The sequence below is a fragment of the Bufo bufo genome, chromosome 1 (assembly GCF_905171765.1).
Source record: "Bufo bufo chromosome 1, aBufBuf1.1, whole genome shotgun sequence".
Lineage (NCBI taxonomy): Eukaryota > Metazoa > Chordata > Amphibia > Anura > Bufonidae > Bufo > Bufo bufo.
In genome coordinates this window covers 513,191,055-513,205,466 of record NC_053389.1, presented here as the reverse complement: position 1 = coordinate 513,205,466, position 14,412 = coordinate 513,191,055, and positions in this window count along the sequence as shown.

Below are 14,412 nucleotides of genomic sequence, written 5' to 3'. Positions count from 1 at the left end.
ACACCTGGCCTTGGAACAGCTGAGAAGCCAATTGTCCCATTACTTTTGGTCCCTTAACAAGTGGGAGACACATGTGCAAACTGTTCACCTGATTTGGATGTAAATACCCTCAAATTAAAGCTGACAGTCTGCAGTTAAAGCACATCTTGTTTGTTTAATTTCAAATCAATTCTGGTGGTGTATAGAGCCAAAAATGTTAGAATTGTGTTGATGTCCCAATATTTATAGACCCGACTGTAATTAATTTTCTTTGTTTTTTTATCATATAGTTAAATCCATAAATTGTGTGCTTTCAACGGTTGCATTTTATTGCTGACATACTAAGCTCTATAACATTATTGAAACTTAGATTACATAGAGAATTCCTCCTTAGGGAGTCACGAGTTGAGTTAACTATGGTATTTAAAATATTTTCATGATTTAATTGACCATGAAGTTACAATTGATTTTTTTTTTTGTCATTTTATAGAAAGCCAGCTACTAAATACCAGACATTTATTACTAGACGTTTCTTGCCATGTGGATAAAGCAATTGCAAAACATATTCTACCCTAATATTTCTCAGCTAATTAAATAATCATTATATAGTGGAAATTAAGTGATGTTATTGGTTCAGAGTAAGCATCAAAAGGAAATGTTGGAATTAGGGTTGCACCAATCAATACTTTTAGACCCGGATCGATACGATACTGGGTCTTACTATTTACCTATACTAGGCTGCGCCACTCTCAGCGCGCATCATGTTCTCTTCACTAACACAGTGGAGAAGGAGGGAGTCCCTCCCTCCCCACTGTGACGCAGCTGCCACCAATGGGGAGATGGCAGGGAGGAGGAAGGGAGGGACAGTGGCCACTGCGCCACCAATGAATGTAAAACACATTAATTCAAGTATAAGTAACGGGTACCCGGCACCCCGCCTTAATAACAGGGCATGTTATACCGGGTATGTTATACCACTGCAGGCACCCGATGCCTCCTATACTTGAATTATTGTATTCATTACATTCATTGGTGGCCCCCCCAGTATTATAAACTATATCCATTGGTGGCGCAGTGTGCCCCCCTCCCCCCCAGTATTAGTAACATTGGTGGCAAAGTGGCCACAGGCGCACACCCGCCCCATCGTTGTTATATTCATTGGTGGCAGTAGCCACAGGGTCTTCTCCCCTCCTCCTCGTTGGTGGTGAAGTGGTAGCTTCTGATCAGAGCCCCAGCAGTGTAATCTTGGGGCTGTGATCTGTTACCATGGCAGCCAGGATGCTACTGAAGCCCTGGCTGCCATGGTAGTCTCCCTGCTGCTGTGTGCACAAAGCACAGGGCAGCAGGGACAGTGTAAAGTCCTATTCACACTAATAGGGGCTAATAGTTAGTAAATAAAAAATTGGAAAAAAAAGTTCAAAAACACCAAATTACTAAAAGTTTAAATCGCCCTCTTTCCCAATTTTACATATAAAATTTACAAACTATAAAAAAAACATATCACATCTCGCCATGCCCAAAAAAGTGCGAACTATTAAAATATAAAAAAATATTTCCTATGCGGTGAATGCCGTAACAGAAAAAAATTCTAAACAGCGCGATTCACCATTTTTTGTCACCTTGTCCCCCCAAAAATAGGATAGGACTGTCCTATTATGGGCAGGACGTTCAATAAAATATGGAATGCACATGTTTTGGTGTTTTATTTAGAGTATTGCAATACTTTTTTATGGTATCGAAATCGAATCATAATTTTGGTATCGTGACAACCTTAGTTTGAATAACATAAAACTTTTTTCTATTCTATTTTGTCTTTGTTGAATCTGATTACCTGAGTAAAGGTCATCAGTTTTGTGATTCCAAATCTGAACCATGCATTTATAGACTATTTTGCACAGTCCCTCAATTTAAGACCTATCCATTGATGCTGATTGCAAGTCTGAATATCCATACTTGCCATATAAACTTTCAAGAAATAAAACTTATAAGTCATATATGTATGTTAGCAAGAATAAAGGGACAATGCAATGTACAGGGTGGGCCATTTATATGGATACACCTTAATAAAATGGGAATGGTTGGTGATATTAACTTCCTGTTTGTGGCACATTAGTATATGTGAGGGGGGAAACTTTTCAAGATGGGTGGTGACCATGGTGGCCATTTTGAAGTCGGCCATTTTGAATCCAAAGGTCTGCATTTTCAGATCGCACAGGCTTTGTTTGTTGGCTATATCCACAGAGGCATTTAATTCTACATGGGTCCTGTAGACACAAAAAAGGGGAATACTTGGAATCAATGCTTTGTAATGGCGTTTGTTTTTTTCTAGATGCATTGGAGCATCAAAACCTTTAAAAAAAGTGACATACTGTACCCCTTAAAACAAAAGATTCTTCTGGCAGGCAGGGCATCACTTCAAAACAGATAGCCATGCTCCTAACCAAAAAATGATGGACATCATGGCTTATATATAAGAATGATGCAGCCAGTCATTAGAATATAGTATCATTTTGTGCAACATTTTCTAGAGCACTATTTGCATTAAAGGGTTTCTGTCACCCTGCAAAACTCTTTTTTTTTTTTTTTGGATATTTAGATTGCTCATAGTGCGATATAGCAGAATATAATGCTCTTACTTACTTTCATGCGGCCGATTCTTTATAAAACGAACTTTTATAATATGTAAATGAGGGCTCTACCAGCAAGTAGGGCGTCTACTTGCTGGTAGCTGCTGCAGAAATCCGCCCCCTCGCCGTGTTGATTGACAGGGCCAGCCATGATCTCCTCCTCCGGCCGGCCCTGTCAGTAATTCAAAAATCGCGCGCCTCGCGTCATTCGGAGCAGGCGCTCTGAGATGAGGAGGCTCGTCTCCTCAGCACTCCCTCAGTGCGCCTGCGCCGATGACGTCTTCTCTTTCGGTGATGTCATCGGCGCAGGCGCACTGAGGGAGTGCTGAGGATACGAGCCTCCTCATCTCAGAGCGCCTGCGCAGAATGACGCGAGGCGCGCGATTTTTGAATTACTGACAGGGGCCGGCCGGAGGAGGAGATCACGGCTGGCCCTGTCAATCAACACGGCGAGGGGGCGGTTTTCTGCAGCAGCTACCAGCAAGTAGACGCCCTACTTGCTGGTAGAGCCCTCATTTACATATTATAAAAGTTTGTTTTATAAAGAATCGGCCGCATGAAAGTAAGTAAGAGCATTATATTCTGCTATATCGCACTATGAGCAATCTAAATATCCAAAAAAAAAAAAAGAGTTTTGCAGGGTGACAGAAACCCTTTAAATAGAAAGCAAGCTAAGGCAAATCAGGGATATCTAGGCCAGGTGGGGAACTGCAATTTTCTGTACTTTGATCAAGGGAGAAAACTATTTTTCCATTTGGTGTTGGAAAGTCTGCCCAATATCCTTTTACAAAGGCCTATGATTGGGAACAGACATTCATAGGAATATTCATTAGCCTAATCCTTGCCCATCCAAATCACACCACTGATTAGTCGTCTAATTAGCAAACGCTCGTTGTTGTCTGATCAGATTTGTTTATTCAAGTAACAGTTGTTTATCCCTCATACAGTTTCATTTAGCCTATGTAAAGCCTATGTATGTAAAGTTTAAATGAGCACCTGTTGATGTGTTTTATAGTTGATGCTCATTATGGTTTCATACAAGGCGATCGAAAAGGACCATTAAGCTAGGCATACACTTTAGATATATAGCATTTTGGTTAAACTGCTGATCTTGGCAGGAATGGTTGACCATCTAATGTGTAAAGGGGTCTTTTCCACTCTTCCCTGATGGCAGATGTTGGGGATACATAAGATAAACCACTGCCAGAGAAGACTGGCAATAGCTTCTTCCCCCTCTTGATACTGAGAAAGGGTGCCTCCTAAGTCATGTCTATGTATGAGTGGATCAGGAATGATAGCTGTTGGCTGAATGACCTCGTTCAGTTATAGCTATCTTGTGTACAGTAAATAAATGGCTGGCCTTAGTTTCCGTCTTTATCATAATCTTCACCTAGTGGACTAGTAGGTGTAGATTGTGCTTCATTCATAGACATGATGGTGCAGACTCCAAAATTAATGCCTGTTTAAGATAACCACTGATAAATTAATGTAATTTAAAGTAATCAAGCTGCATTTGTAATTTTTCATGCTATAAAATAAGGAATTTATGTTTAAAATTGGTGCCTAAGTGGCAAAAGGTATAATAAAACTATAACCCAAATAAGAAATCAGAAGAGTGCAAAAAGTGCAATTACTATTACCAGGGCTGTACTAGTACAAAACAACTGAAAAGGAGCCTTGTATTGGCCTAAAATGTCCTCCGTGTTGTAGAAAATAATTGTTTTAATTGTATTATATTTTTGGCTATTTTTTTTCATACTGTAGCTTTTTGTGTTGATGTTAATAAATCATGTTTTATCATTGCTATTTAGTTTTTGCTGTATCTGTTTCTTAGTGGAAAGACTCTAATAAGTTGCAAATCAATAATATGCAATTTAAATATAGAACCTGTTAAAATTTGTATTTAAAATGAGCGTTGTTGACAACAGATTATCAAATTAGATTGCATAGTAGAGTCTTCCAAAATTTCTTCAATATTCCATTCTAACAAGTGACTTCACATGAAGAATAACCACAATCTATCTCTTGGAAGGTGTCATTGTGAACAAAGCAATGGAACTGCTTTGCTCCATTTCAATTGTTACTGCCACATAGAACTTATGTGAATAAATGGAGAATCTGAGTGCTCTACAGAACACCTAGAAGAGATAAGCCTGTTTTATAATTACTTTTGTGAGAACATAGTACATCAATAGAGTAATGCAATTCCTTTTATGCTACCAAATAATATAGTTCTTTTGTGTTTTTCCACTTGAAGACATGGCCACCCTTCTAGAAATCCAAAAGACTTTGTTGATTTAATAGCATAGGGCTATACATTTTTGTTAACTTGAATTGTAATGTATCAGTGAATTAACTTTATATTTTCTATTATATTAAAACTTGAATATTAGATTGTGATTGTCAATCAATCTACTTATGCCCTCCCTTATTTCTGATTGATTTTGACTGGACTGTCATGAATCAGAATGATAATGTTTCTTCTTAATAGTAATGACAAGTGCATCTATTGTTTCCCTTTTTTATCTAAAAAGCTCCAAATTCTTGAACTGAATAACTTCATAATATATCTTTATAGTGAATTTAACCCCTTAAGGCCTACCAATATAAGTCTCTACAGCGGTCAGTACTGTGCTTTGTTGTAGAGCACTGGCATTGTACAGCAGTGCTGTAGAATAGGATAGCGCTGCATGCATGCAGCAATGAAATCTCCAAGCTCTAACTCTCAACTTATAGGGTTTGGTTACCAATTTAATAGGTCCCCATAGCTGTGATCACTGTGAGAAACCAATTATATAACTTTTATGAACGTTTATTAGATATATTAGAGATAGGTTGGGGTTAGGACTAGGGTTGGGACTAGGATTAAGGCTGCTCCCAAATACAAAAAAAAACTAAAAAACTAAAACCCAGAAAAGTTTTTATTTACTGTTTTTCTTGTGTGCTCACATACTGAAAACAGAGAAAAGAAACACTGGAAAAAATGTAAATTTGACTTACTATTTTTCTTTTCTTAAAATCTAAAAACACTAAAAACAGTTTCACATTTAATATTACAATAGTGCATGGAACTTACACTGTAGAGTAAGCTTATGCTATTTTGCAGTGACCACACCTCAAGTACGTCTTCTGAAGCATTGTCCAATGGAGGAAGCCACAGTTGCTGAAGGAGCAAATGTGGAAAGTAGTGGTTATGTACTACTTGCAAATATTTTTTGTGATCCTGCAGCAAATGTTTTCCCTCAGGTTCCCCAATTTATAAAAACTCCAGGCACAAAAATTGATATTAATGGATTTTAATGATTTTAAAATATTCATTACTGATGCGCTTTTACAATCTATTTTGCATCAGACAAACCTCTTTGTTTCGCTGAAACCTGCATCATATTATGCAAGAGTCTGGGTTTCAGAAATCTCTATGAATTTAAACATTTAATAGGGCTCATTTTGAACATGAGCATTTGTAAAAAAAAAAAAATCTACCCATGCAACCCCAGTTTTTGCTTCGGTAATGTTAAGGGGTTGATTAGAGGCGTTAATGAGTTTCCTACTATTCAGTATCAATTTAGAAACTTCTCCAAGAAGCAATCCAGGGCATGATCATCTTCACAAAATGAGGCCACTTGTCATCGCACTAAGGCTACATTCACACAAAATATTAATTTTGCGGTCCACAAACAGCAGATCTGCAAAGTATAGATAGTTTTCCGCGAGTGTTGTTATAGAAATGCCTATTCTTGTCTGCAAAATGGAGAAGAATAAGACATGTTTTATAATTTACATAATCGCGCATGCATGCAGACATCACACAGATAATACGTGTGCTGTCCGCATTTTTTGCGGCTCTATAGAAATGAATGGGTCCGTGTGCATTCAGCAAAATATATGGTTAGGACGCAGACCCAAAATACAGTTGTGTAAATATAGCCTAAAAGACACATTTCTAAAACTCCTACACTCTCAATGTGAACTTGAGTGTGAATGAATCCCTTGTAAACTTTAAGGGATGTCTGTCCAGATATAATTTTGTGATTAGCACAGGTTTCATGTGTGGCTTCAATATTTGAGGGCAAGGACTGTGACGTAAATCCCCCAGGATTCCAAGAAGACCTTGGTTGCCAGTTAAAAAAATTGTCTGGGACCTAATGCAGCCATTTTTTTGCACAAAAGCTACAGACTCAAAAGCCTTTATGATGCCAAAACAAAAGGCCTGCAGTACCATCCACGGAAACCGAAAAAGACTGCCACAATATTTTTCCCTCAATGCACCTAGCAAAAGAGAAATCATTTGCTTTAGGTGTAATGACAGAGAGAAGCCACTCTGTATCACAGAGTACAGACGGTTCATAGGGGAGTTGACATCTCTGTATCATCCTATGCCAACCTTATTTGATGAACATAAACTAGAGCCCTCGTACAAGAAAGTGGCAACACAACTGATACAGATTTCTATCTTTAATTCTTAGGCAATTTACAAAAAGGCCATCAAGAAGACATCAAGAGACTCACAGAGCGTGACTGCACCCTGTCCCTGCCACTGAAACAAACACATAGTCACAAATAAAATGTCAGGTTTGCCGAAATCTTGACCAATGAAGGGAAATAAGTGCATTTTAACCCCTTTTTACCCTTCAAAATCAGGACTGTTTTGTTACTTGTGCTTTGAAACTTATCATATATTATTAAATGTTTGCAGTAAAAAAACTATCTATGGAGAACCAAAAAAGAGAGATGTAAGATCAAGAGAACTCTGGGAAGGTGGGATCACCAATAATGCCATGCATGCAGCCAATCAGAAGCCAGCCAGGCCTGTTATGTAACAGCCCTATAAATAGCCTCAGCCATCTTGGATTCTGCCATTTTCCATTGTACTTAGTGCAGGAAGAGACGTCAGCAGGCGCTAGGGACTGTGCTAGAAAAAACGTCATTCTGCAAAAAAAAAATATGATTTAGGGAGGAATCATTTCACAGCATTTATGTTGAACAGGGTTCAGTAGGGGAGGTTACAGCCTGGGTAATCGGAACAATCCTATTCTCCCGGTATAGGCTCCGGTATCTTCATATGTTCGGCTCAACTGGGTGGAGCCTGACGGCGTCTCCTTCTCCCAGGCTGTAGCGCTGGCCAATCGCAGCGCTCAGCTCATAGCCTGAGAGAAAAAAAATCTCAGGCTATGAGCTGAGCGCTGCGATTGGCCAGCGCTACAGCTGGGAGAGGGAGACACCGGCAGGCTCCACCCAGTTGAGCGAACATATGAAGTACTGGAGCCTATACCGGGAGAATGGAGCGGGCGCCCAGGGATAATAGTAAGTGCAGGGAGATCCTGGGGTGCCGCTCTCCATGTCTGTATGCTTAGTTTACATTTTCTATTCTAGTGAAATGGTCCTCTTTAATGAACAGATCAGGATGTGCAGGTTCAAGACAGGGGACAGGATCATATGGTTCAATTGTATTTTAAATACTATTAAAGCTTTTGCTTTAACATATTAGCTAAGGATTTTTTAAGTGCATTGAAATAAATAAAGTATGATAATACAAATTGAAAAAACAGGATGTACATGCAGACATACATAATTTTATTATTTATTATATATGATAAATGGTATAGAACTTCCCAAGAATACTAGTTAATATTTTGCGAAAATACACAATATATTTACATTTACAAAAATAATTATTTCCATTGCAAACAGGCCCAAGGCTATGTATAATCAGATATACTGTACACAGTCAAGTCATATTGTTATGACCACCAGCTAATATCCACAGTAATGGCATGGAACAGCAGCTTAGACAGTCTGTGAGTGGACTCATAAGGCCCTGGCAGGCGCATGCACAGGTATCTGGAGCCATGCAGACTGCTTTTGCATCCACATCTGGCAGGAGGGCTATGTGGGTGAGGATCCCATACAGCAAATATGATGATTGAGGTGGTTCTACCGATGCATAATTGTGTTCAAGTCTGTGGAATTAGGGTAGTACTGCGAAGTCTTAGTCATGTTCTTCCAACTAATGTTGGACATTTCTAGCCAAGACACATTGCTTTCATTCCATCCACCCCAGGGGAGAGAATCTGCACTTATGGGTGTGCGTGATCTACATGGATGGATTTGTACCAAAATCGGTTGAGAGTGCCTACTACATGGATGAATGGGCCAAGAGAATGCCACAAAAAAATTCCCCAGACCATAGCACTGCTTCCACCAGCTTGTGTTCTTCAACATATAGTTGCAGGGTGTTTGTTCTCTGATGTTTCTCACATGATATGCCAACTTCCATCTGTTCGAAGAAGCAGAAAATGTACTTGGAGAAGGCAACCCTTTGCCATTCAGTGGAGGTCCAATTCTTTTACTGTCACGAGAATTTAAGAATTTTCTGGAGATATAACTTTGTTAATGAAGGTTCAATGACCATATGCCTGCTTTGGAGCTCCATATGCAGTAGGATTTGCTGAACTGTTGTTTTAGATGCACTCCATTTTGGTGGTGAGTTCTTCCACTGTCTGTCTGCACTTCTGCACTTTCATAGCTGATGTTCACCTCTCACACCAATGAGTGATGTTCTGCAATGGTTGCTACGCTCATGAAACACTTTCACCATAGCAATATGTGAATAGTTCACCTACTGTACAGTTTAATAAATACTGCCACCCTTGGCCTGAAAGACAATAATCATCACTTTTTGCAACTGTGATAAATCGCCCCTTTTACCCATAGCAGCAATGAGGGATATTTGTGCACACAGCCTATCGCACATCAAGCCATCTCACACTACTCAGACAACACAGGTTGAGGGTACAATGCTCCAAGAAGACTTTATTAGATAATCAACAGTCAGTAGCATATAGTACAGTCCCAGCAAGGACACAGGATGGCATAGGTGACAGCAATTCACCCTTTCGCTGGGTTGCCAGGAATTAAACCTCCACAACTTTGGGGGGACCCAGGACAAACTACTCCAGCCTTAGCACCCCAGTTTGGGTGGGCACGCACCGAGATGAGGTAGCATCAAGGTTAGGAAACTGGCTGTGCACAGCTAACCATTTGGCCAGGTGACCTGATCATCCCAACCTGGACTCTCCAACCGAACCCATAGGCTTGATGTTTGGCAGAAGAGCAGTGATGAAGTCCACCAGTTGGAACCGTAGTCCCTAGGCTGACATCCTGTAAAATAGCCGGTGATGACAGGGGCAGCTGCCCTTTTATTTCCCTCAGCTGCCATTTCAGTGCATTGGCCTCCATATGATTGGTGGGAGATTGTGACTGTTCCATCATTAGATGTCAGTTCAATCTGACTGCATAATATCGTTCTGATAACACAGCGTTTCCTTTTCAGCCAGGCAGGTGGAACTGCGCCTATTACACAGCGGGGTGGCTAATGCAATCCACAGGTAATGTAATTAGCAGGTCCTTTCCCCTACATCTGATGGCTTGTTAGTCAGACAAAAGGCACTGCATAGTTGATTCAAGTTGCTGTGGAAGTCGGACAACTACAGAAAAGACAGATTCAAAAATAGCTGATGTCCCTGACGGTCTCCCCAAAATGATGGACTGTACACCTGGCGCAAATTAAGAACAATCCACCACACGTGTGGTCAGGTGTTCTCATCAGTGGGCATGATGTTATTGCAGTTATAATAATATGACTGGACTGTGTGTGTGTATAAATATATATATATATATATATATATATATATATATATATATACATACAGTTATAACACACATTTTCACAAAGATAATTGTCTTTTTATGACTATTTCTTTCCTTACTGTTTGACTCCAAGTACACCTTTCTAGTTCATTACTGCAAATCATTTAAATTTCTGCACACAATGTCACCTGCACTGTAATCTGATTACTTTATAGAGGAATTAGTATGTATATTTAATGTAGATGGGTTTTAATCTTGATGAAAATAATCCTAAGGAGCTGTGATAGGGCTGTTCATATGTCGAGCAGATATGCTGGTTACATGCTAATAAATGACAGTTGATTTATGTATCTGGATTCTTTTATTTATAAAAATAGCAAGTGGACTGATTTTTGATATTAATAATACAAGTGAATCCACTTTGATTAGACTTCTGTGGAGAGCTGTGCATATTCGGCATTACAATTAAATCTTATGATGTGGAATGGGAATGACATGCTAATGAAGCAAGCCAGTGAGCCTGAACCAAGAATGTCCAACATCATTATGGGATATCTTAGATGAAGAGTAATTATAAGAGGAACACTGAAATGTCATTAAAAATCTCCAGTAAAAGATTTAACCTACTATTTCATACTAATGCTGCTTTTCTACAACACATTGAAAGTGAATGCAAAGTTCATTTACAGAACACATCAGAATGATATTTAAATTTTGTTGCCTTCTATTTAATTTGCAAAAAAAGTTATATAATCTACAATAGTGTTGTAATTTAATGTTGTATATTTGAGTTCATTGACAGTGCATAATTGAAATCTTCTTTTAATGATTGTAGATAGATTAGTAATTAAGGTGAGATTCAGTTTCCATGAAATTTATTGTAATTGAGAACTGAAACTCAGGATTTTATCCTTTCTTTGTTTTATTATTCCTTTCATTTTTTTTTTTAGCAAAACTAGTTGAGAATAAACAGTTCTGTCAAATACAACAGTGCTAAGATCAAAAAATTCACACATATACTTATTTAGTTGGGAACCATGTACATTTTAAATTGTGCACATACATTTTAGCATATTTCTCAATAAAATTTAGCTAAGAGAAATAGTGTCAGTTTTTTTTGTTGACTTAAAGTGTACAGATGTACTGTACAGAATGGCCAAGAATGAAAGGTGCTCGAATTAACTGATGTAAGATAATTCTAAAGATTCTAAGTTGATTTCTTACTGATCTGTGAAAATCTGTAATTTTAACACATTGCAAATGTCTCTTGTTGTTTGGGAAAATTGAATGTGCTTTGAATATAAGACTATTTATATGACCATGCATGAAACACATTTCTGTAGGATTTATTTCCCCCTTGCAATCCAATTTGAGTCTAGGCAACCCTCTGTTTCTAAATAACTACTCTACCTCACTGGGTAACAGAGCAGGTTTTTTATTTTCTCAGGATATCTGTGGCCTGTGCCATATCAATGTTTCAGAAAAATGATCACCTATACTATGTTTATATATATATATATATATATATATATATATATTTATACACATACTGTACATAGTAGGCCCCTCACTACTTGTTTATTATGAATAACTAAAATCTGTATAGTATTAGTCAGGTACATGACATTATTAAAAATTGCTTTGTATTTCACTATTTCTGTTTCTAATTGATCTTTGGAACAGTAGCCACTATATCTCATGCTGCCCTCAGCAAGCCTGAAGTGGGACACTGACTGACAGAGGATTCTGGGAAATCAAGTTCCGTAGTACTTTATACTACCTATCTGGTATTTTATTTACTTTCTCTATAAACACATCTTGAGCAAGATTTATTTGTTTTCACCTGACACTGAAATGTGTGACATTTTCTGAACTCTCATGAGCCATGATTTTATATAAAGTATGAGAAAAATATAGTCTGTGATTTTTAAAAGTTAGAAGAGTAAAAATGCCTTTATATCCTGTAAAAGAAAATTTCGTCATTTTCAAACTTTCAAATCTCAACATTAGTAGGGTAAAGAAACCAGATTATTACCGAAGGAGAATCAATTATTTGCATTATAGGGAATGATATGTAGCAATGGCCATTTTGTTACCTTAAAAGGTAGACTAAACATAGAAATGTATGATACTAGCAAACAAAGAATATAGTTGCACTCATTGCTTGTTAGTCTTCATGACTTTCTACATGATCCCAACACAAAGGGTTAATCTCTTGCTAATCGGCTCCATCTTTGGCTGGAGACCGATTGAAGAGACAGGGCTTAACTAAGAGAGCAGGTTTAATAATTTTTCTATCCTACTGCAAACAGGCCACACACATGTTTGTGGAAAATTTCGGATCTGAATCAACATTGTGAATGGGTTAAATCTGCCCAAAAGTTAATGACATGTAGGGCAAGTATAGTACAGTATTAAGCTAGTATTAAACAGCTTTTTTTGTACTCGTATTAAAATGGAATTTTGAAATTTCATACACATATTCATACATATTATGTTCAAAACACATTTTAGTGTATCAAAATATAAACTGATCCACTTAAGGTAATGCAAATATAGCCTTAAGCAGCACACCAGTACAAATATCCTAAAGAATAGCAGCCAACTGTTGTGTCCAGAACTATTTGGACAGTGACCAAATTTTCATGATTTGGTCTCTGTACAACACTGCAATGGATTTGACTGACGTTTAGCTTTAATAATTGTTCTTCTTCTTTATTATTCTTGGAGTGTTACAAAAATAATACATTAACCTTATAGGAATTTTCAATCCCTCCATTTTCACAGGCTTGAAAGTAATTGGACAATTTAATCTTAAGCACTTTCACTGTCTGTTGTGGCCTGTTACTTCATTACTTCATGATATATAGTATAAAGATGAAGGTTCTGCAGTGTATTACAGGTGTTGAATTTGCATTTGGTTGATGTTCATGGAAACTTTCAATATATAGCCCAAAGAGATGTCAATGCAAGTAAAGGATGACATTATAGGCCTGAAAAAAACAACCATAGAACCGGAGCTATAGCAGAAACTTTAGAAGTGTTAAAACAATTTGATACATTATTAGGAAAGTACTGGTAACCCCAGCAACCCCCAAATACCTGGAAAAACACTGGTGACAACTAAAGAGAGAAATGACAGATTTTTTTCTTTATTAAAGAAAAATACCTTCACAGCATCTAGCCACGTCAAGAACACTTTTACAAAGGTGGGCGTCTCTTTGTAAAAGTGTGCAATCAAGAGATGCCTTCATGAATGTTAATCAAGGGGGTGTATCGCAAGATGCAAACTACTAGTAACACTGAAGAACAGAAATGCCAGATAAACTTTTGCTAGACAACATAAAAAAGCTGCCCCGTTCATAGAACGTTTTATTTACCTGATTGTTTGTTTAAATCTTAAAACATGTTTGATTATTTTCATTGAACCCATATTGGTGATCGTTTTACCAAATATTTCAAAGAAAGAAGGAACTTCAACCTCTTCAATACAATAAGTTGTGTATGAGATAAAAACATAAGGTAAACAGCAGTTTTTGTTAATTCTTTATTTCAAAATTCCAAAAAATGTTACTCATTCAAAGAAATGCCAATATTGAAATGGATTAAATTACTCTGATGTTCCTATTCATAATTTGAGAGGTCATCTTCTTCAATGAGAACTGTTGTAGATACTATTCCTGTAATACAGTTTTTAATAAATGAACCAGAAAATGCTTCAATTTATACTTAATATTTTAAAAATATTACAGGTGCAATATTCCAATAATGCAGCAAAATTGTCTGTCATTAAAAAGGATAATTAATATCTTTCAATGATCAATGAGCGCTGCTTGAGTGCCTCAAAGATGTCAAGCCACATGTTAATTATCATTGCATGCTGCCATTAATATAATCATAACCTTTGTAAACAATGGCTACTAGTAGAGATGAGCAAAGTTTTGAAAAATTCAAGAAATTAAATTTGTAATGAATTACTTTGTCACAAATTGCTTTCCATTGTATAGAACGGACACAATGACATCATTTAACCCCTCAGATACCACGTTCAAAGCTGATCGCAGCATCTGTGACTCACATGAAGCCTTTCAGTGGGTTAATATGGGTTAATATGAGGTTAAAAAAAACCTCTTCCACCTTCTCTCGGAGAGGCCGT